We start from the raw sequence: 25,054 nt of genomic DNA, 5'->3' as shown, positions 1-25,054 counted from the left end.
TCTCGGTTTATTCGTACAATGAACTGCTTGGAGGAAATGATTCCTTCCTTAATCCTTTTAAGAAGATGACCACAAAACAACAGCATTTTCCACCAGCTTGGAAAAGAGGAAAGTTAAAACAGGGGCCTCAGCCACTTCTACATAAATGACCCTATCTACTGGGGCTTTGCATGAAAAAGAAGTAACCGGTGGTGTTACTTTAGCTCCTCTCTTTTTGCAGTTGGAACACTGGGAGGGAATAAATTCCAAGCATAAAGTAATCTTGGCAAATATACTAGTGCAAAAAGCCATTCTTCAGAGATCATGTCCTATGCTCAGAATTTTTACCACACTATCAACACAAGGGCTCTAAAAACCTCTCTCAAGATCTTTTAAGCTGGTTTACTTAAGAACTTTAGTTTTTATGTCTCAAGAATCCATTTTCTTCCCAGTTTGAATGCAAATATATAGAGACATACATATATAGGTCTATGTATGTGTGTGTGTATTCATACAACATGTGTAGTGCAAATGATTTTATTACTCTATTCATGTTTCACTAAATATACACACACACCACAGGTTATACAAGTTAGCTATTCAACAAGTATTGACTAAGCATTGACTATACCTGGTAATTAACTGGGTGCTCAAAATACAAAACAAAAAGTTCAAGGAGCCTATTTAGGGCTCTCAAATCTCTTGCACTCATTTGCCATTTATTATTTGTAGTATATAAAGCCTAGTGTGCTGAAGAATTTTGTAGGGTAAAAAAAATCTGGTTATTTTCAACAAAAGACATTTTCCAGCCTTGTCTATTTTTCTTAATGAAAATGTCACAGAGTTAATAAAAATCTGTTTCCCCAAGCCAGATCTTTTTATGCATAATGATTATGGTATATACATAAATACATTTTTAAAAAGCAAGCAGAAACAACAACAACAGGAGGGGTAGATTATTAAACTGACTATTCATTATGTTTTCTACGTGAAGCATAGTTATCTATGAACCTAGGAGAATTTATGTCAGAACAGATGTTTTGTGTTCAACTCTGTACTCTAATAAAGGTCTCCTTTATTGAGCAAATGATAACATTGGCTATGGGAGTTTAGAGGGAAAGGATCGAAAACAGGTATATTCCCCTGCCAATGAGACAGTTTTCCCCCATTTTAACATAACTCTTACGGGTACTAAAAACCCCAGCTTCAGCATAATTGCAAAGCAACAGATTTGTTTTTATGCAGACTTGGCAGTTTAGTTATAAACATGGAACAGATGCAGTTGTGCAGTTCTTCCTGTCTCCTGGCATCCCCATGTCGAGAAGTTGGGCGATGCCCCTGTGAGTTTTATGTTCTTTTCTGCTCTCTTCTACGAGCACTGAGTCAGCCTCCTTGGTCTAACGCTTGACCACACATTTCATGCTCCTTACTTTGAGTTGTTCACAGATTTTTCTTCTGGATGGTCTGGAATTATCAGGCTTCGTTCGGTCCTGCCCTCAGAACTCCTTCGTAAGAAACACCTTAGCCATTACAGGATTTTCTAGAGACTTTCAGGAATTAAGCCTTCCTTCGTTTCCTATTAGGATGGATGTACTTACCACTGACACAAGGCACCTTAGACTTGCAGGGACGGAGTCTCAAAACTTAAACTTATTTACATGCACCTGATCTTCTCATTGTCTCTCGCATCTCCTTTTATGAGATGAATCATTTCCTTAACTCTTCTCCGTAAATATTACAATCAATGCTCTTGAAGTCTGTGAGATACAGGTGGAAAGGAAGCAAGATGAAAGAGATTGAAGTTGGGGGTGGGCGGGGGACTGTTTCTGTGGCCAGACTTCTTCACCTTGAAACCCTTATTAACAACATAAATAGCACAATACATAATAAAGGGTGTGGGAAGGAAAATATTGGAAAAGAAAACTTGCAGGCATATATTTGATACAGTAGGCCAATTCAGGATGTTCTGGAGAGAGAGCACATTTTCCCAATGTGTAAAATATTTTTTATTTTTAATTTAAAGATAAGGAAATTTGACAATAAGCAAATGCAGGGATACACATAGGAAGTTTATAATGAAATCAGAAATAGATGTCAGACTTCTGGTACAAAGTCTGCCCAATTATATTTGTTCACTACTTTTCAATTCACAGTGTTTTACGCTCTGTCATATTATTTGAGCATAAGGTCATACTGGGAAAGAAGTATTTTCATCCACATTTTGCAAATGAGATCACTGTGGCTTAGAGATGGTTGAGAAATCAGGCCAAGGTCACATAGCTAATTAGTCAACAGAATCACAATTTGAACTCATATCATCTGACTCCATGTACTGTGCTTTTCCCCCATTCTCGTCTGCATCCCAATAATTTCTCTTCAAAATCGTTTTTATAAGTCTGTGGTAAGTCAGCAATCCCTAGAGTACTAAGGGACCAACAAACAGAAGCCATCAGGATGCATGTCAAGGGCTGTTTCAGATATGGGTTCATTCAATAATCAGCAAATATTTATTGAGTGCCAACAATGTACCAGGCCAGCCTGGAGACCTTGGGAATATAGTACAAAATGGCTACTTTAAAAAGTCAGTCTTCGGAAGAGGTCCTGTCCTATGATTGGACTTTTCATTCCACTGTCTATGCAGACTCCTTTTGCAAAATTTTCTTAAGAATAAGACTTTAAGCATTACTTATCAACTGCTGCTCTAAGTTTTAGAACGCCTCATAACATCTGAAATATTTTTCCAGTAAATGTAAATAATCTCTGTCAAAGTCAATGTTTACCACTTAGTAATACATTTTATACTGCACTTTTCTTTTACAAGATGTTCAAAGGATTTTAGTGCTATCTCAATAATGTCCATATCATACCTCTAGTTTAAGAGTGAAAATTATTTTCATCGATTTATTCTGGAAAAAATTTGAAATGCGTAAGTTTATAAAGGCAATCACTAATGAATCAGAGCCTGGAATTAGAAGGGATCTAATGGACACTCCCAAGTTTGCCTTCCTAGATAATTACTGTTCAGTCATCAAAGTATAGTTTGAAATGAAGTATATACTACCTATTGATGCCATATTCCAGATTTTAGTCAATTCTGTGTCACGCTGGAATGGTTAATGCGGTGCCATTATGAATAACTAATTTGAAGATATTGTGTCCTGATCCCATATTTTTAGCAAGTACATATTGGCACGGCAGCTGTGTAATAGTGAGAGAGAAACAATTTCAAGCTAGTTACTTGTCTTACTATTAAAGCATTCAAATACCCCACCTGATTCCTCAACTCTTGCTTTAATAAAGTTTTCTAGGCAATACACAGGGCTAGACACAAACACACATAAATGATACCAGAAGAACATGAATCAAAATGTCAAAATTTTTGAGAAGGATACAATTGTACTTGGTTTTTATCAATATTTTCTCTTATTGATCTTTTTCATGTCCCCGCACCCCCATAATAAATGGCTTGCCTATTTTTATTTCCTCAAAAAGAGATCATAATTTCATTACATTAACTTCACAACTGCTTTGGAAAAGATTCAGAGTAGGCTAGGAGCTTTCCATCATTTGTTCCATAATACTTTCAATAGTACTTTTACTATTTTATCATTTAGGTTTTTTTTTTAATTGAACAAAACTTCAAGGAAAACCCCTAAGGAAGGCGTCTTCCTTGATGAGTTCACAAGATAGCTGAAAAGATAAAATGGGGATATAATTTTGCCAGAGAAAGATTACAAACCAGCACGTCAGCACGTACACGATGCCATAGTGGAAATCAGACATAAGTGTTGAGATTAAAAGATAAAGCTGAGGAGATTTGTCATGGCGAATGTGCCTTGTACAAGGAATTAAAAGTGCTGATAGGGCTTCCCTGATGGCGCAGTGGTTGAGAGTCTTCCTGCCGATGCAAGGGACACGGGTTCGTGCCCCGGTCCGGGAAGATCCCACATGCCGCGGAGCAGCTAGGCCCGTGAGCCATGGCCGCTGAGCCTGCACGGTCCGGAACGGGAGAGGCCACAACAGTGAGAGGTCCGCGTACCGCAAAAAAAAAAATAAAATAGATAAATAGAAAATAAATAAATAAAACCCAAATAACTCTCCTTTTTAAGAAGGGGCTAAACACTGTGCTGGATGTTTATATATAGCTATTATGTTCATTTTACAGATAAGGAAACTATGGCTTACAGGGGTTAAATAATTTGAGTAGGTCACCGTAAGTGGTTTCCCAGCCATTCATTCAAACAAGAACCACTGGCAATCTGCTGGATCCAAATTACTCCCAAACCATACTATATCTCAGCACCATGAAGTGTGCCTATTTATTGTGACTGAATATTTCTACAGTGATTTCATCCCACAACTACCAGTGGATCTTTTGGTATTCTTTTAAAACTGTTATTGTTTCCTTTTTAAAATTAAATATATGCTCTCATTATAAAACTTCCAGAAATATGATATAAAGAGAAACAAAAGTCCCTTTTTACCTACTCCCAATACATCTTCCCCATATTACTCTTTACCCCAAAAGAAACCACTGCTGACAGTTTGGTGTGAATCCTCTCAGGTCTTTTTCTACGTCTTTGCCTGCATATATAGGCAGATATACATTTACATAATTTTAAAATGTCTGGATTTCACTTTTCTTATTTTACATAATAATATTTTATTATGTCACCTGACATTTCTTGGATGATTACAATATGTCAGTTGGCACTGTAAACAGTTTTCATGTATTATGTCATTTCATTCTCACTCCTCACCCACTTGTGAGGTAAGCACTGTGGGTTGTTAGGTAATATAAACAGATTCCTGATAGAATTTAAGAAATGTTTAGTTAATATTTATTTATTCTGTCAATTCTCTTATATGAACCTCAGCTAGTTACTAATTAAAATGAAAATGTCATTACTTTGCTTTTTATAATAAATGATTATCCAAATATTCAATAGTTCTTCTAGAATCAAATTCCATCCACAGAAATCTGACTTAATCAGAACACTTCATTCCTCTATTGAAGAAATAACCAAGTCTTCAAATTGGAATGTACTTCCCCTCCATCACATACCATTTTAACATAACCTTTTTGTTGAGTTTTTTTTTTTCTTTTTTGATAATAATAATATCAGTAAAACCTCTAAAAGTTGGATCAGAATGCTAACATGGCACAAGATGATCCATACCACATGGAGAAGGCAGAATGGCCACCAAGAAACTATGGCTCAAAACCATCTTAGGTTTGTTCAGACTTTAGAAGGCCCATGATGACAAAACAGATTCTGCTCCTAGAGATCTGGCATAATCAGAACACTGGATTCTTTAGTTGCAGATACAATTAATATCCTTCAAATCAACTCATAACAAAGTGATGTATAACACTGGAACTAGGGACTTCCCTGGTGGCACAGTGGTTAAGAATCTGCCTGCCAGTGCAGGGGACACGGGTTTGATCCCTGGTCCGGGAAGATCCCACATGCCACAGAGCAACTAAGCCCGTGTGCCACAACTACTGAGCCTGCGCTCTACAGCCCTCAAGCCAGAAATACTGAGCCCAAGCGTCGCAACTACTGAAGCCCGCGTGCCTAGAGCCCATGCTCCGCAACAAGAGAAGCCACCGCAAAGAGAAGCCCGCACACTGCAGCATAGAGTAGCCCCTGCTCACCGCAACTAGAGAAAGCCCGCATGTAGCAATGAAGACCCAACACGGCCAAAATAAATAAATAAATAAATTTATCTAAAAAGCCCAAAAAACTGGAACTATAATATATTACTAACTCGCCCTCTCCCTGAAGGCCCATTTTATGGACAGTTGGAAGACTGGTGAAGCAGAGGATCAGCACAATAGTGAGATAGGAATCTGATGGTATCCTGGCACTGCCGGACCCAGCGCTGCATTTGGCATCTCCAGGACAGCCATTTCCCTTAATTGTCTTGGTTGGGTCTGCCAGCATGTCCACTGCTGTTCAGCCTGTATTCTAACTGACACATCTTATTCTTCAAAATGTTAATCCCATCAATCAGGAGTTGGTCATATTGGATGTCTTTAGGGTGAGTTTTCAATCTTGATCTCTGATGTCTTATTATTGATTTCAGATTTTCAGAGGATAATCAATTTCCCTCATTTCTAAGTGCTAGGGGGCACATCACATTCCCATGTATTCCCCCTCTACTATCAGCATCACATTGCTGTTGTAGAATAATTTTTAATTTTTAAAAAACATTCTGGATAACATGGCTTATTTTTATGTAAAAAATGATCAGATTATCCATGTATAATTAAAATTACAGAATGTTCTTTTTTTCTCTGTATTTTAAATTAGGATGCCTGAAGTGAGCCAGATGTAAGTCTTCAACTTTCCATATATTTGGGAGCAGAACAAAATTGTTGCTATATTAGTACCCACCTCAGGAAACACACAGAAAGGTTTTAACACCAGCACCCCAAACAGTGAGATATATGTCACAACTCAGGGATTGATAGCCCAGGATATGATTATAATAGTTTCTCTGATTATTTATTTAGTTAGTTTTTGCAAAAGACATTTAACTAAATTTACGTTGATTTTGTTGTTTTGGTGCCGACCAAACGAAGCTTGAGACCAAAACTGAGAAGGAAAGTCCTTCCTTATGGTGATAAAGTCCAACTTTCACGGCTGCGCAAGTCACAGAACTACCTGTAGTTCTTTTGCTGAGAATTTAATCATAAAGAGCTACTACTAGCTCTTTATTGGTGTGATGTTAATTTTGTTTCCAGGTTTTCCCTTAATTTCATAAAATGTTTAAATTATTATAATTGAAATGATACATGCTGTTATTAAAACATGCAAATAGTACAAAAGGATCTAAAGTAGAAAATGAAGGTTCCCCACATCCCCTTTCCCAATTTCCAATCTCTAGAGACAACTACTATGAATAATATTCTATGTATCCTCCTAGAAATTTTCTGAATATATGTAAGTATACCTATAGTTTCTTATATACCTTTAGCTATAATTATAGACATATATTTGTGGAGGCATATGTGTGTGTATAATTTTAAAATTGAGACTCTCAGAAGCTCATGTTGCAGCTAGCTTTCTAGATTCAGTAAATACTCTGGTATTGAATATATATCTATAGCTTCAAAACACAACTTACAGTGCTCCCACTTTGGATGGATTACTGGCAAAGGACAGCAGTTAGAGTCTATTTGTATAAAAACATACTGCAGTTGGTGAGGCAAAAAGACAGAGTCAATAATCTCTAGAAATAGAAAAGACCACTGTAGAACCCTAGGGTGGGAAAGAACTTTAGAGGTTCCTTGGTGCCTTTAGACCAATTCCCCACTGGCATCCTCACCCACTGATCATCCATCCTTTGATGAATTTCTTCAGTGATGGGGACTTCACTGGCTCCCAAGGCAGACCATGCCATTTTCAGACACCTCTATTCATTATACTTGTTAACTGGCAATTCCAGTTGTTCATCAAAAAGACAAAACTATAACCATTCATCAAGAGGTAAAAAAAAAAAAAAAGCTCCAGCCTGTTGCCTACAAGCCATGAGTTTATAACTTAAGATGGATGCTCTATCAGGTGTAAAATACAATGAAAGCTCAGTGAGCTTCTCCTAGTTTGATATGTACATGACTAAAATAAAAGCCTTTCTTGCCTTTCTTGCAAAATGAAAAAAAGAACGGCAATGCCATGTATTGGCAAGGATGGGGAGAAATGGGCACTCTCCGGCACTGCTGCCGGAAGTGTATGTTCAAAGCACCTTTTTAAGTGGTAAACCTGACACTGTATTTAAAAGAGGGGGGACTTCCCTGGCGGCCCAGTGGTTAAGACTCCGTGCTTCCACTGTAGGGGGATGGGGTTCGATCCCTGGTCAGGGAACTAGGATCCTGCATGCCACAGCTCGGCCAAAAATATATAAATAAAAATAAAAAAGGGGAAAAAAAAGATACTCAACACAGCAATTCTGGTATCAGTAATATTTAAGATAAATATAAAAATTTACCCCAAGAAAATAATAATGAATTTGTACAAAAATATAGTTTGTGTGTACCTTTGGTATTATGTATGATTGAAAAAAAATGGAATAATCTAAATGACCAATAATGGTAGGTAGGCTATTTATCTGCATATGATAGAAACTTGTGTAGCTATTAAAATTATACTGTAAGATTATTTATGGAAGAGAGAAAATGGTTATAGATATTTACATGCTTAGAACAAAAGGCTGGAATCAAATACTACTGTTAACATTATAGGGTATCATTGGATGGTGGGGTTATGAATGACATTTAAAATTTTTTCTGTTGTGCTCTGTTGTTCTATTTACTTTATCTGCACTAAGTATACATTGTATTTTGATAAGAAAAAGTATAAATAGGCAGAATTTTAGAAAATAAAAGAGTATGGGCTTTAGAATAGGTAAAGGTGAATTCAAGGAATCACAGCCCTGCCTTTTACCAGCTATGTGTCTTTAAGCACATAATGAGTTTAATATACATAAAGTAGCTGGGAGTCTGCCTACTAAATAGTAAGCACTCATTAAGCATTAGTTTTTTTTGTCTTTCTCATTTGATTAATGGCTTAACTATTTCATACTTATAGGAAAAGATGAGATTAGAAGTTGTCCTATTATCTTTCTCTTCTGTCCTTTTATTGTATTTCATAGAAGAAGGGGGAGGGGCATGACTACATGTAAAATAACTTCTTGTCCTGCACAAACTACATCTGGGTTGCTAAATTTGGCATTGAGCACAAAAGCAACACCAGGAATGATTAGTGCCCAAGTAAGAAATGACCACTTCAACTCTGGCAAGTCCTTTCTGTTGAAAAAGGTGAATTAAAAACCAACTGACAGGGCTTCCCTGGTGGCGCAGTGGTTGAGAGTCTGCCTGCTGATGCAGGGGACACGGGTTCGTGTCCCGGTCCGGCAGGATCCCACGTGCCACGGAACAGCTGGGCCCGGAGCCTGTGCTCCGCAACGGGAGAGGCCACAACAGTGAGAGGCCCGCGTACCGCAAAACAAACAAACAAACAAACAAAAACCAACTGACCCATCAGGGTCTTAGAGTGGCTGATGCTAATCATGGGCAAGACCACTACAAGAAGGTAATGGAATAGACGACTGCTCTCAGAAACATTTACCAAGCATTCCACAGTCTCCTCCTATGGGCCTTATGCCTCCTGCCAGAAACAGATGGGTAGAAAATATTAAGACTCTGATAGATGTTCACATAGGTTTTAAGAGAGAAAAGTAGTCACTGCTCAGAATACAGAAAAGGATAAGAAATAGCTGATTACAGACAAAGCCCTTTTTTGGATTTCATGGGTAAGAATCTGAAACCATAGTCCAGCCTTCTACCATCTTACAAGATGATGATAACAGAGTAGTGCAAAAAATAATACACAGAGCCACCAATTTAATCACTTAGATCAGTGATTTTATAGTCACACTATAAAACTTAATGATTTAATGGTATTTTAAATATTGTTCACTGACACAATCTTTCTGCAGTAAAAGCACATGATTATTTAAGTTATATTTATAAGTCTCTGGAGCTACAGATTTCCGCAAGGTGAAAGTCTGACAAAATCCTGTGTACCTGACTTCATTTGTCACTTTATTATTGGGCCAAATTTTCAGCTGTATATTTCAACTTGGTTAATAAAACTGCTGTCTTTTTCTCCCTCCCTATAATCACCCTGAGGGCAGAAGCTATGATTAATCAATGCTTGTGTTTCTCTAACACCCAATCATTTAGGGACTCAGCATTTGTTTAATGTGTACATTAAAGTACACCTTAGTCCTAATTCTAATTTTTGGGTTTGGAATGCATTAGCAATATTGCTTTTTTGGACAGGAACACAGAACCCCAATCCGTCCTCTGCTTCCCACTGGCCAATTCCACTCACCTGGAATTTAGGTTCTTGGTTAAGAAAGACTAAAACATTTTTCTTCCTATTACCTGTTATTGTGACATTTGACTTAGAAAGAGAGAGGAAGAGAAGAAGAAGCGGGGGGCAGGGGGGGTAGGAAGGGAGGAAGGGATGATGGAAAAGAGAAAAGAGAAGAGAAGAGAAATGAACCTTTCTTCTGCTGTGAAGTGATACAGCAGAATTTCTTCTTGGTTGCAGGACCTACTCTATCCTCAGATATGGTCAGTTGCAGAAACCATTGCCGTCAGGGGTACTGGCAACACACAGAAATGGAAGAGTTGTTTTGCTACTCTGTTAGGTGCACAAAGGAAAGGCACATTTTATTGATAGTTTTTGCCATCCTCTCTTCCTACTCAGGAATGAGGTTTTGAAGTTCCAGAGTGAAAAGAAAGAACTTACAAGAAAAAAGACATCATTTATAATTGTGTACGTATTGATATATGGTACAGTCTATGTGGTTTGGGTTGAAAATAAATAATAGTCTATTTTGGCAGCCTACGTTAGTACCCAGATAGCACTGATTGTTTGGGCATTCCTTCTCTCACTATCCTTAGCACATCCTCAGTATAGACTTCGGAACTTAGGACTACAACATCACTTGGGCACATTGTATCTGACGTGTTTGAGACAGTTAGCAAACTTGTAGTGAACCTCATCAGTGATGACCAGATGGTAAGTTAGATTGACAGAATGAAAAAAGCTAGGTTTCTTGAGTATTCATACGATTCTAGAAGTGGAGACAGTTGCAAGGAATCAACCTATTTTTCTGTTTTTAATTAGTAACTAGATTTGAAAGATAAAAAATGGCTATCAAATATTCTAGTATTGCTACTAAAGCAGCAACTGCATGGGTTTCCTTCTGAATTTTTTTGTCCTTACGTGAGCTTTTACATACCATTCACTTTCCCAAAGGCACTGGTTTTACCACCTTGCAAGAAGCTATACTACATGGACTTTTGCTGCTTTTAATCTTCATATTTCTTATTTATATTATCTGCAGGAAAAATTTACAAATATGTGGAGAAGTATTTTTTAAAAACTGTATTTTAAAATAATTTTGGACTTTACATAACAAAAACAGTACCAAACATCACTATATACCCCACCCAGACTCTCCCACATGTTACCTTTACCTTCTCATTCTCTTCCCTCCCCCTCCTCTCTCTCTCTTCTTTCTTCCCCGCGGCAAACACACACACTTTTCCTTAAACATTCTTCAGCTTAAAAGCTGCAGACATGATATTACTTTACCTCTAGATAAATACTTCAGTGAGCATTTCTCAAAAACAAGAACAGTCATAAATGTTGTCCTTCCTCTCTCCTATATACAGTACAGTCATAATTAATGACTTACATCATTTTTTCCTGCTGAGTTTAGACCTGTCCTAAGAATATTTTTCAACAGAGCACTACAGGTGGCCACCTTGCATCAATCAGAAGCCTACCTCAGGCCAGCATTCAGTTAAATAATACAAGTGGGCCTACCTGAAGCATAGCAGGGGCAATTAGAAGAACATGCCCTCAATTTCCCACCTTCCTATTGACTTAATGTCAGAAATCCTGTTCTCACAAAATCATCTTTTGAGCCAGAGCTTGTGATCCATATGAAAAAATGAAAGAGTAACTGGAAGATTTTGGACCATGGGTGGTATTCAGTAAATGCACTTTGAACGTTGGCTACACTAACAACACTATCACCTTCTACCATGTAAGCTGTATGGGGGCAAGGATGCTGGGAGCCAGCTTTGTTAAGTGAGGAAGAAGAGAGAAGAGGACATAGGAAAAGGAAATGTCTTTTAGCATTTTTGTCTAAGAAAAGGTTTCTCTTAGGAGTCAGTATTTTGCACTGTACACGATAGTTTACAAAGCATTTTCTCATATGCTACCTTCTTTCCTCAGTCCTGGGGTTATGAGGTTACAACAATTAGGCAATGAATATAACATTTGCAGCATATGCTGTTATACCATGTTTACAGCATGTATTTGCTAGCATATAGTATTTGCCCAGTAAATGTGACCAATAATAATAGGCTTCTGCCTGATATTATACTTGCTTGGCCAAGGAAGTAATAAATCAAGCTATGCTATGACTGTCACTATGTGCTACATTCAATTTAGTTCTTAAAATTCAGACGAACTCCTTTTGGGGATTATATTGAATAGTAAAATCCATTTGTTGAATTAACTCTTGAAAATTATCCGCTTGTTTTTCCTTTAATCTGGCTATGCTCAGAGTTTGCCAGGAACTATGGCCCTGACAAGCCTGATGAAATGAAACAGAATTTTAACTTTTATATTGTGCTTCTTAATTTTGAGTTTATTAGTTCAATTTCTAAATTTGTTTTGTGTTTGCTTTATAAAGTAATACTTGTTCCAGTTATTCCTTATTTGAAAGTTTTTAAAAGTTAGTTTGGGAACGCCAGAATAAATATGCGAGAAGAAAGTCAGGATAACGAAGAGATGAGATTTAGGGTCTTCTCTCTATGTGTGTTTCTGTCAGTGGGGAAAAATGAACTAGAATATGACAAGGATTATTTTGGTGAATATTGGACTCATGATGATGAGCTCACATGTTTTTTATGGGGACCAAACTTACATAAGGACTTAGAAATGGATCTTGAAATTTCCCCCCCTCAGTCCAGTTCCCCTCCCTCCAACCACCATCCTTCAGTAGCCTGGGAAATTACACAAATATCTGCCATGTCTACCAACATGCATCCTACTTCAAGATAATCTGGTACCATAGGGAAATGCAATCTGGATTCTCCTTATCAGTATGCTTAATGTAAAATGAAACTATTTTCTTAGATGTCCATATTGGTATGATTTCTTTGGCTTATCATTTGAGTTGATTTTTGTCAGCACAGTATTGTCCATGACCTTGCTCTGTACTTTGGAGTGGAGTCTGATGAACATCCTGTGTGTCCTGCTAAGCATTTTTTGGACTTGTTCAGTTACTCACTGGCAGTGATTTTTAATTGCCCTCCTTTCCAACCATGTTACGATTTACATTTATAAGTGGAATTAAAAGAGACCAATTTCATAGAAGATGGGAAACTTGTTCAGTGAAGCAACTGACTACTTCTACACTGTTGCAGTTGAAGTCTCATATGGATTCATACATGATAAGATCAGGAATTTTGAGATCTTAATGGTTGTCATGTATTATATTAACGTGTACTATAACTTTAAAGGGAAGTTAAGAAGACACAGTGAAAATATTTCTTTCAACAGTATTCCTCCCAGGCACAAACAAAGCAATCTTTTTAGTGAACCATAACTTTACTTGGCACTAGATGTGGAAAATCAACATGATTTGAAGGATGGTGCCAGCACAAAATGGAATTCCCCAAACATTTTGATTTAATTAATAAACGAAATGAGTTCAGAATATTGTCATTAGCAGTCAATAAATAAAAAAACAAGGCTAAAGTCACAAATGCATACTACTTTTTGTGTTGGAGACTTTTAAATAATCACAGCACAACCATATTATCTTATTGGCATTAATAAGCAAGTGGGTTAAAATGATTATTGTTAGAGTCTGTAATACTTTTATTTAAAACCACTAACCATTAATTAAGTCTCCTAGGAGCACTATCAAATGATCACATTGCTGAGCTGGACGTGGAGATATGCAGACAGGGTGATTTACAGTAGATTAAGACAAGCCCAGATTTCCCACTTTCCAAACTGATTGTTCAGGATGCGTGGAACAGCCAATACAAATAGAGGAGACGCATTTCCGTTTACACTTTAATTCCAAAAGTCCAGACATCATTACTGGGACTGCTCAGTAATTTCCTAACGTTAAGTGTCGTGTTATTTTTGTTTGCTTTCAGTCTTAAGACAAACTGATTCTATTTGGATTTCACCCAATATTCTTTAAGGAGAAATGCACTGTTCCTTTTTTTTTTACATCTTTGATTTGATTTTGTGTCAACAGGATCAAATAACTTGAAAATTTTATCTACGTGAAAACCAGTGCCTTTTTGTAAGCAAAATTTGGTGCTACTCAAAGGCACTAACACTTCTGAGAACAAATAAAATAAGTTAAGTACACACTAAGAATGTCAAATTGATTCACGCACTTGGAAATGAGTCTAACAAGAATCTATTTTCCATCTCTTGACCTTACACATGATATTAATTTTGTCCCAGCCAAAAATCTTAGTTGTTCCAATTAAACACTGATGATGCATATCTATAGTAAATATACATATTTCCAAATCCTCACTCTTTGTTGGGCCTTAAAGACAGATGGAAACTCTCAGTTGCACACCATTTAACTATGTAAATGTCCACCCTGGACACTGTTCCCCATCTCTGCTTATAGAAATGTTTCTATAATAGAAATCAAGTAAATACACCATATTTTAAAGCATCAGCTATATCCCACTCTTGTATAAACCCCAGAAGAAATACAAATGAATTTGAAGACATGAATTTCACGGAACTTGCAAATCAATCAGGTAAGTAAGGCATGAGGTTACTACTAAAACAACAGCAATATTTAACTTCCATAGTATTGAAAATTCTGATCTAATACCAAAGGTTCATGATCCATAATAAAATGCAATTTTTATTTGAAACAAATTATACCGTAACCATTTAATGCTGTGCCTAAGTGCTTGTCTTTTACATCATAATATATGACCCCACCTCAGCTCCTGAAATGTGCTATGTATATACTCTTGTCTCTGGACATTTGTACGTGCCATTCCTTTTGCCGGGCTCTTTCTTCCTCTCCCACCCTTATCCCTCACACCTCATCCAGTTAACTCTGACTTTTTATCCTTCAAGTCATACCATTGATAATATTGTATTTTGTTTTGTTTTTTATGTCCCTCATGAGACTATAAGTTCTCTCATAGCTAGAACCTTGTTCAATTATTTCATCTCTAGAATTTAGCAGACTGTAAGAGCTCAGTATTGGAGGAATAAATGAATAAAGCTCTCTAAAAAGTTATTACAGAGGAGGGTAACAGTAGGTAGAAGTAACAGCTTGAACAAGTTTGGGGTTATAAGCACTGACTGCCCAGGCAACAGTAATGATTGTGAGAGTGATTGAGGTAGATGGGAAGGTTATGTTGGAGCTAATGAAAAGAAGATTGGAATGGTAAAATATTCCCAATGAATAGAAAATACTATTCTAAGAAGTTTGAATACAATTAGATAGGCAATAAGGACCAACAGTAGTTGTTATTTTAGAGAACTTATATAATGAAAGCTGTGTTATATTTTTTAATACTCTATTTTTTTCTTATAGTTGTCTTCTTGAGAACGAAATGGTTTCCATGTGTTTTATATTATGGGATCCTTAAAGTATGTTGTCCTTTTGAAATACTCATTAACAAGAAAGCATACTGTTTATTACTGAGGAATGAAAGTATGCAACAGAATAAAAAATGACAAAAATATTTTTGGAACAAGGAAAGAGAAAAGGTTATATTCATTCAAGATACAAATATGTCAAAACTGTTTTCTTCCTACTAGATATAATTCCTTAAGTACACAGATTTTGATTATAAATATATGTCCTCAATAAATTTAAGTTGCCTTTATTAGTTATGTTGACACTTCCTAAACAACAACAAAAAATGTTTTAATCATCCAAATGACATTTACCTATGAACATCTATTTATACAATTCTCTATGCTTAGGATTGTTTGATTTATTTTGAAATTAAGGGTTTTTCTGATTAAAATGTAATATACTTTCCTGATATATACTTCAGAGAGTACATAAAATATAAGGAAAGGAGGGAGGGACCAAAAAAAACATGATTACATTACCCTGAAGCCACTGTTGTAACATTTTTATCTTATTAAAGTATTTTTCTTCTGTAATTTTTCCTTTGCGTTGTTGAAGTTATAATATATATCTTATATCTTACTTTTTGTAGATCCTGGTTTTTTGTTCAACATCATATCATAAACCTTTTCCTATATGATTTTCTAAACTTAATTTGCATTACCTGAAAAATATTCAATTTTCTGTGCATTTCTCTAATATTGGATACTTAACTTGCTTCTTGTATTTCTGTTGATGATATAACATTTCAGATTATTTCCCTAATAATTCCTAGGCAGGGAGAATAAATGTCATTCCTTTTGTAACATGATTTTCCAACTCTTGATTCCTTTTTCTTTTGTCAGACTGAATATTGAGTAGTTTGTTTTTTTAAAGGGTGCATGAATCCTGTTTTCTTATCTCTTGCAAAGGAGAAAAGAAGCAGGTAAGCACAAGGGCTTCAGAGTCTGATAGATCTCAGTCTGAATCCCAACTCCATCACTTATTGTGTGAAGCTGACAAGTTACAGATCGTTTTTGAGGTACAGTTTGAAGACAGTAATATCTATCATTTAAAGTTTTGTGAAGATTAGGTGATACTCGTCATAGTGCTTGGAACTAGTGCTTTATTAAAGAGTAGCCATTATTTTGTATGCTACTATTATTGCTGGAATTCTTTGTTGTCACTATGGAAGTTACCTTTAGTTAATTAAAATTTTCTGTGTGGGATTACAAAAACAATAAGACAAAAATCAAAACAGCGAATACTTTATCAAAACAAAAACCTCCACTACCTTTAAAATGCATTGCTACCAGGATTCCTCCTATTTCTGACATCAATCACAGGGCTTTATTTACGGTACCTATGCTTATTTCCCAGAATTCAATATACAACCTCCAGCTGCTCTTTACCTGAGCAGTAAATTCTGATCATTGCAAAACCAGCCTAGAAAGATGCTATTACTACTACTGAAGAGTGGCAATGGGAATCACTGTGATTAGTTTATAAAAGCCGTACATACAGACTGTTAGGAGGGAGCCATGTCAAGTTTTAGTTGATTACAAGAATTACATTTCTGAATCAGGAGACAGACAGTGGGAAAAGAAAATAGGCTTTTTTCTACTTTTAGAGGAACCTAGGCACATCACTGATTATGTTTTAAATTGCATCCACCAGGATTTTAATTAGCAGACAATAATCTCAAACTCTAGTGATATTTGAGTGAAAGTTTGAGCTGTTATTATGGTAGTTTTGTCTTTTATTCTGTATTATAAGATAAGCTTTCAAGTTTTAAATTCAGAAAATTCTTCAAGGATTTTATTTCAGTTGGACTTATAAATTTTCTTTAATAGAGAGAGATGAAATCAACCCAAATACAGCCTTATTTAGAAAATTCACACCCAAGGAAAAATATACGATTTGGCATCATCTTTGCCAATTATATGGCAAACACTTGTATAAAATCCAGCTATTATTTACTATAACATGTGTGAATATAAATACTTTGGGTTTTTTTATCATCTGAGTTGACGACTGGTATTTATGGAGCCAACTCCATAGATGATGGACTATCTCTTAAAAATGAACAGTAGTTTAGAAGCAAGCATCCCATCCTGGGGTATCTCTGTATTGTTTTATAGGTATTAAGTCAAAGTTTTGTCATAAGCATCATTCTTATTTCAAATTTATAAAAAACGGCACATTATAAAACTATAAATGCTTCATAGATGAAACTTTCAGTGTAATGTTAGGATAAGGCATCATCTGAGTAAAAACAGTACAATTTGGTATTACTACGAAGCCGGGTGTCTGGACATGTCCTGATGAATTCATCATGTGCCATCTGTTCCAATATTTCTTGCCACCAGCAACCATTTTTTTTTGCCAGTAGCTATTGTAGGTTTCTACCTATATTTGTTTGACTCTTTCTATTATGGATTTTTCTACATGGTTATGGAGAAAAACATACTCCATACTATGACATACATTTATACTATGACATAAAAGTCCTATATGTTAATAGGACATTTGAAAACTATAGGAAAATTAGGACCCAATTAAGACTGCACTGCCTTGATTGTTTTTTTTTTTTTCATCCTTCTCACCTTATGTGATAAGAATTAAGAAAAGTGAACCATCCTATTCCCAGTAGCTCTTTTTAAATGTGGTGACCCATCTGTTGCCATATGCCAGGCATCTGTTTTTATCACCCTCATTTGTGGTCCTTCAAAGCTAAAAATGATGAATTAACATTGAATTTATGCTAATTTTTACTGCAAGAGAACAGCTATTTGCAAACCATTTAAGCTGGCAGCAGTGATTTTCAGGTGTAAGAGAATATAAGAGGATAAGAACAGAAATCAGCAATGTATTTTTATTCTCAGCTACCTTTTTGAATAGTTGTACAACTTTTAGGTAATTGTAATACCTGCGTGGCTCCATTCTTCAAGAGCAAAATGTGAGAAGTGATTCTTGGCTTGTAAAATATCTGTTGAATTTAGATCAAAGTAAATATGACATTAAATGTAACAGGGTCGAACTGTTCATGAATGCTTATTCAGGTGAGTGCCAGTTTAATCCAAGTAGTAGAACTGTTTCTTTTTTGAAAAGATGATTCATTTTTTTCCAATCCTAAACTATCATCAGAAAGTGTTGATGGACTATTAAAGGCTAATACTATGCTGATCAGAACATAATGTAATATTTCTCAACTTTTTAGTATTGTGGAAATATCAATGAATTGGAACTAGAAGATAGAAGTGTCAGTACTATTCATGCCACTAAGTGGTGATACAATTTGGGGCAAGCCATCAATCTTGAGTCCACGTATAAATCTCGCAACATATGGTAACCTGACTTGATTATTAACTGTGGTTTCTTTTACCACTAGCAATCTGAGATTCTTATGCCTGTCTTTAAGGTATATACTTTTTGGTTGCATGGAATTAATCATGTATGCATTCATCAATTCATCTAAGTTTTCAATGTATACATGTAATTCTGAAGTACAATAGATATCAATGATATTAGATATTTAGATTGAAACAGCACTGACTTTAAAAATGAAAATTAAAATGTCTTAAATAATGTGTATTATGCAGATTTTCTATCCTGAAGCCAATGTATAAATAATCTTTTTGAGCAAGGGAACAACCAGATTTTTATTGGAAACATATTCAGTCAGCTTCATTGACCTGCTTAATTACCTTGAATTTCAGCATCCTCAAATGTGGCAGACGTTATTTTAAAAATTCAGGTCATTTTGGGCTTCCCTGGTGGCGCAGTGGTTGAGAGTCTGCCTGCCGATGTAGGGGACACAGGTTTGTGCCCCAGTCCGGGAAGATCCCACATGCCGCGGAGCGGCTGGGCCCGTGAGCCATGGCCACTGAGCCTGCGCATCCGGAGCCTGTGCTCCACAACGGGAGAGGCCACAGCAGTGAGAGGCCCATGTACCAAAAAAAAATTTTAAATAAAAAATTCAGGTCATGTTAAAAGTAAAGGAGGTAACTGAAATTTTTTATTGTGGTAAAAAACACGTAACATAAAATTTGCCGTCTTAAGTATAAAGTACAGAGATGTTAAGTTCGTGTACCTTGTTGTACTACAGATCTCTAGAACATTTTCATCTTGGAAAACAGAAATTCTATACTCATTGAACAACTCCCCTCTTCCCCCTTCCCCCAGCCCCTAGCAACTACCATTTTACTTTTTGCTTCTAAGAGTTTGACTACTTTAAATACCTCATGTAAGTTAAAATTTTGCAGTACGGTTGACCCTTGATCAACAGGGGGTTTGAACTGCACAGGTCCACTTATACATGGTTTTTTTCAATAAATACCAGAGTACTATGCCATCTGCAGTTGGTTGAATCTGCAGATACGGAACCATGGATAAAGAGGGTCAACTATGCGACTTGAGCACCCTCTGATTTTGGTATCCTTAGTGGGTTGTGGAACCAATCCCCAGTGGATATAGAGGGACAACTGTATTTGTGTTTTTCTGCCTTGCTTGTTTCACTTAGCATAATGTCCTCAAGATTTATCCATGTTGTAGCCAATGACAGAATTTCCTTTTCTTTTAATGACTGAATAATATTACACTGTATGTGTATCACATACACACATTTCACACATCACATTTTTTTTATCCATTCATCTCTTGTTGGACATTTAGGTTGATTCCACCTCTTGGCTATTGTGAATACAGGTATCCCACATTTTTCAAAAGTTTGCTTTATGCCACTTCACTTTTACAAAAGACCTACACTAGTACTGTACCTGTTTTTGCTAACCAAAGACATATGGAAAGTGTTTTTCCTTCTACAAAAAAAAGGCAATTGCTTCTACCATTTATGACATTTCAGCTTAGGAAAGGTTTCATAGGAATGTTCTACTTTTGGATAGCTGAGGAAAGCTGTAATGCTGCAATGAACATAAGTCATTCTTTGAGATTCTATTTTCAATTCTATTGGATATATACCGAGAAGTGGGATTGCTGGATCACACGGTAATCCTGTTTTTAATTTTTCTGAGGACCCGCCGTACTGTTTTCCATAATAACCACCATTTTACATTCCTACCAATAGTGCCAAGGGTTCCAGTTCTCCACATCCTCACCCACACTTCTTACTGAATGATTTTTTTGGATAGTGGCCATCCTAACAAGTCTGAAACGATACTTCATTGTGGTTTTAACATTTCCCTAAGGATTAGTGATACTGGGCATCTTTTCATATGATTATTTGCCATTTGTATATCTTCTTTGGAGAAATGTCTGTTCAAGTCCTTTACCTACTTTAAATCCCATTATTTGTTTTTTTGTTTTTATGCTGCAGGAGTTCTTTGTGTGCTCTGGATATTAACCCCTTTTCAGATATGTGGTTTACAGATATACTCCCATTCCATAGGTTTCCTTTTCATTCTGTTGATTGTTTCCTTTGCTCCACAGAAGTTTCAAAGTTCGATGTAGTCCCATTTGTCTATTTTTTGCTTTTGTTGTCTGATCTTTTGGTGTCATATCCAAAAAACAAAACATTGCCAATCCAATGCCATGAAGCCTTTCCCTTAGGTTTTCTTCTAGGAGTTTTATACTTTTGAGTCTCATGTTTAAGTGTTTAATCAGTTTTGAGTTAATTTTTGTAAATAGTTTAAGGTAAGAATTCAACTTCATTCTTTTGTATGCATATATCCAGTTTTTCCAACACCATTTGTTGAAGAGCCTATCCTTCCTGCATTGTGTAGCCTTGGCACCCTTGTTAAAGATAATGTGACCACATACAGAAGGTTTTATTTCTGGCTCTCTATTCTGTTCCGTTTGCCTCTATGCCTGTCTTTGTGCCAGTACCATACTATTTTGATTACTGTAGCTTTGTAACATGTTTTCACTTCAGGAAAAGTGAGGTTTCCAGTTTTTTTTTCTTCCTGAAGATTGTTTTGGCTGTTTAGGGTCCTCTGAGATTCCATATGAATCTTAGGATTTTTTTCTATTTCTGCAAACAATGCCACTGGGATTTTTATAGGGATTGCACTGAATCTACAGATCACTTAGGGTAGTATGAACATTTTAACACTATTAAACCTTCCAATTCATAAATACAGAATGTCTTCCCATTTATTTGTTTCCTCTTTATTTCAGCAACATTTTGTACTTTTCAGCATACAAGTCTTTCACTCTCTGGTTGAGTTTATTCCAGTGTATCTTATTCTTTTTGATGCTTTTATAATGGAATTATTTTCTTAATTTCCTTTTCAGATTGTTCATTGTTACTGTATAGAAATGCAACTGGTTTTTGTATGCTGATTTTATATCCTGCAACTTTGCTGAATTTGTTTGTTCTAACAGTTTTGTCTGTGTGTGTGTGTGTGTATGATTTAGGGTTTTCTAGATATAAGATGAATTCATCTATGACCAGAGATATTTTACTTCTTCATGTCTGATTTGAATGCCTTTTATTTATTTCTCTTACCTAACTGTTCCGTCTAGTACTTCCAGTACTGTTGAATAGAAGTGGTGAGAGAGGGCATTCTTGCCTTGTCCTTGACCTGAAAGGTAAAGCTTTCAGCTTTTCACCATTGGGTATCATATCAGATGTGGGCTTTTAATACATATCTTTTATTTTGTTGAGGTAATTTCCTTCTATTCCTAGTTTGTTGAGTGTTCTTATCAGGAAAGGATGCCAAATTTTGTCAAATGCTTTTTCTGCATCAATTGAGATGATCATGTGTTTTTTGTCCTTCAGTTTGTTAGTGTGGTATATTTGATTGATTTTCCTATGTTGAATCATCTTTGCATTCCAGGAATAAGTCCTACTTGGTCATAGCATATAATCCTTTAAATTTATTTTTTTAATTCTATCTGCTAGTATTTTGTGGAGGATTTTTGCATCAGTGTTAATCAGGGCTATCTGTTTACAGTTTTCTTATTGTATGGTATCTTTGATTTTGCTGTCAGGGTAATGCTGCCTCATAAAATGACTTAGGAAGTACTCCCTCCTCTTCAAGTCTTTGGAAGAGTTTGAGAGGGATTGTTCTTAATTCTTCTTTAAATGTTTGGTAGAATTCTCCAGTGAAGCTTTCTGTTTCTGGTCTTTTCCTTGTAGGGAGGTTTTTGACTGATGATTCAACCTTCCTACTAATTATAGGTATAGGGGAGAAAAAAGTTTTCCTTGACCCTCTTAGGCCCGCAGCTGGGTCTGAAAATTAAACCGACAAAGGCATAGTATCAGGAGAAAAGCATACAAATTTGTTTATTTAATATAAAGTTTATGTGACATGGGAGCCTGCATAAGGAAATGAAGACATGAAGAAATGATTAAAACTGAGTACTTTTATGTTAGGTTTGCTGAAAAGTGGACAATCATGGAGAAATATCATAGGTCGAAGAGTATGAGCTCAGTATAATAAACTGGAGGAAACTTAGCAAGGCCTGTTGGTTCAGATTCTTTTCAGCGAGGGCAAGAGCAAAGGCAAGGGCCTTTGAAGATAAGGATGCTTCTTTCCTCTGAAGATAGGGAAGGCACCTCTCACCTGAGAGTTTCAGGACCTGTTTCAGGAGAAGAGTGGGGAAAGGTGGTCAGAGTGACCTTCCTGCTTCTGCTGTCTTCTCAAGCTCCTTCAGCTTAAGATATTCGGTATACCAAGGTTCCTTTTTTGGAGGTAGCCTGTCATGAATGTCATCATAGGCCTGTTTAGGTTTTATTTATATATGATTCAGTCTTGGTAGGTTTTATGTTTCTAGAAATGTATCCATTTCAACTAGGTTATCCAATTTGTTGGTGTATAATTGTATAATTGTTCACAGTAGTCTCTTATAACCCTTTTTATTTCTTCTGTGGCATCAGTTTTAATGCTTCCTATTATATTTCTGATTTTTGTTATTTAAGCCTGCTCTTTTTTTTCCTTAGTTAGTTTAGCTAAGGGTTTGTCAATTGTGTTAATCTTTTAAAAAAAGCAACTCAATTTCATTTATTTATTTTTTAATCACTTTTCTATTTTCTATTCTGTTTACTTCTGTTCTAATTTTATTTTAATTTCCTTCTTTCTGCTAATTTTGAGTTTAGTTTGTTCTCCTTTTTATAGTTCCTTTAAGTGTAAAGTCAGATTGTTGATTTGTGATTTTTTTTTTTTTCTTTTCCCAATGTAGGCATTTACTGCTATAAAGTCCAGGAGTTAACTAAGTTTTATTGAACACCATTGGGCCAGGCTCTATGCTATGTGTATACATTATTCCATGCAGTTCTTCCAACCATACTAATATATAGTAATCCAGTAGGTAACATATGCCATCTTCTGGGTGAAAACATTGGTATAAAGAAAATACTAAGTAACATGTCTCATTGACCAAAATCTAAGAGCTAATTAGTGGAAAAATTGTATTTTATCCCTGATCTTTCAAGATCCAAACCCAAGTTCTTTCTAGGATACCAGTCTGCCTGGGACACCATTTTCCTACACTGTTTAAGTTTGAAACTTCATAAAGATGTAGCAAAGAAATGCTACTAATCAATGGAAATAACAAAATAAAACAAAAAAATCTATTGTTCCTTAGTTTATTTAGAGAAAACGGTTAGGTAAAGTGTTTCTGTAAAGTGATACTACCAATGTATGAGCAAGATTCTGTTAAGATTATTTGAATGTCGAATAACTTTGTAGTTTTCACAGTGAAAAAGAAATAGTGTCTGAATGGTAGTCTTTTCTTGACAAGCTTAAACAGAAACTGATACCTCTTAATTTTGACTAAGCATAAAGTTAAGGTGCAAAAGCAACTGAAAATATTTAGGGCTTTTACATAATGATGCAGATCAAATTCTTAGCCTTGGTACAAAAATATTTTCCCATGAGTTGCAAAAGCTGAGAATGAGATCTCCTAATTATGATAATCATACTGCAATTCCACATAGTACCTTTTATCCAAGAACATCTAACCACTCCACAAACTATAATGAATTGAGTCTAGCTGCATCTCTCTGAAGTAGCATGAGATATTATTTTGAAAGTGGTTAAGTATATTAAAGATGGCTAAAGCTGTCAAGAAAGTTGCTCAGAGTGAAATGAATCAGGAATCACCATATATCTTAGGAATCTATATCCTTGTTCCACAGAATGGAGCACAAGGCTATTTGTTTTTCTTCTTAAGGAAAATGAGATTCTCAAATCATCATTCATTTAAAGAAATTATTACCACATTAACTTCTTAAACTGCTATAAGGATACAATTTAAAAAGGAAATCTTGCCTTAAGAACTTTTTTAAATGCACTCATTTAAAACATAAAGTGTGTTTAGCAATTAAGTTGAAAGGCATGTAACAAACTTCTTTTGTGTTCATTAAAAAAAAAAAAAAGGCAGCATAAACATAGATTTCAGAGAAATTTAAGTATGTCCCTAAATAGGAAGCCAAGACTCAAGAGGAAGAACATATTTGTCATGAGAATTTTAAGAACAGTAAGACTGCGTTTATGGGGAGGAAATGGGAGATCAGAATAAGAATTTGGAGTCAAGACCTCTGGGCCTTTCTGTGTCATATGCTTGAAAAGCATTTTACCCACATCTTTGCTCCTGATTAAAAAATGGAAAACAGCCTTGCTTCACATGTACAAATAGACTTTTTCTGAATGCTCAGCCCGATTCCTCCTAAGAAAGAATCTATCACTTTGGATTCAGGAGCGTGAAGTAGTAGGTTATTTACAGTTTGGCAAAACTCTAGAAAAAGATGCACAAGATAAAGGTGGCCTGGTGTCAGTCTAAGCTCTAGTCCTTAGCTAACTTCTCTACACAGCCAAATTGTTTTCTTTAGTATCTTTTGTTGTTGCAATTTGCAAAATTTTGTCCACATTGAAAATAGGCCTGAGATACTAAT

At 35.8% G+C, this 25,054-nt stretch overlaps 1 protein-coding gene across 1 annotated transcript in view; it reads left to right on the top strand.

Moving 5' to 3' along the window:
- LURAP1L (leucine rich adaptor protein 1 like) overlaps positions 1 to 25,054 on the top strand; it is a 44,891-nt gene that overhangs the window by 1,835 nt on the left and 18,002 nt on the right. The window lies entirely within an intron of this gene.

This window comes from Monodon monoceros, unplaced genomic scaffold (assembly GCF_005190385.1).
Source record: "Monodon monoceros isolate NGI ecotype Baffin Bay Population unplaced genomic scaffold, NGI_Narwhal_1 Super_Scaffold_5, whole genome shotgun sequence".
NCBI classification, from domain to species: domain Eukaryota; kingdom Metazoa; phylum Chordata; class Mammalia; order Artiodactyla; family Monodontidae; genus Monodon; species Monodon monoceros.
Note: the sequence above shows the minus strand (reverse complement) of the source record. Positions and strands in the feature narration are given on the sequence as shown.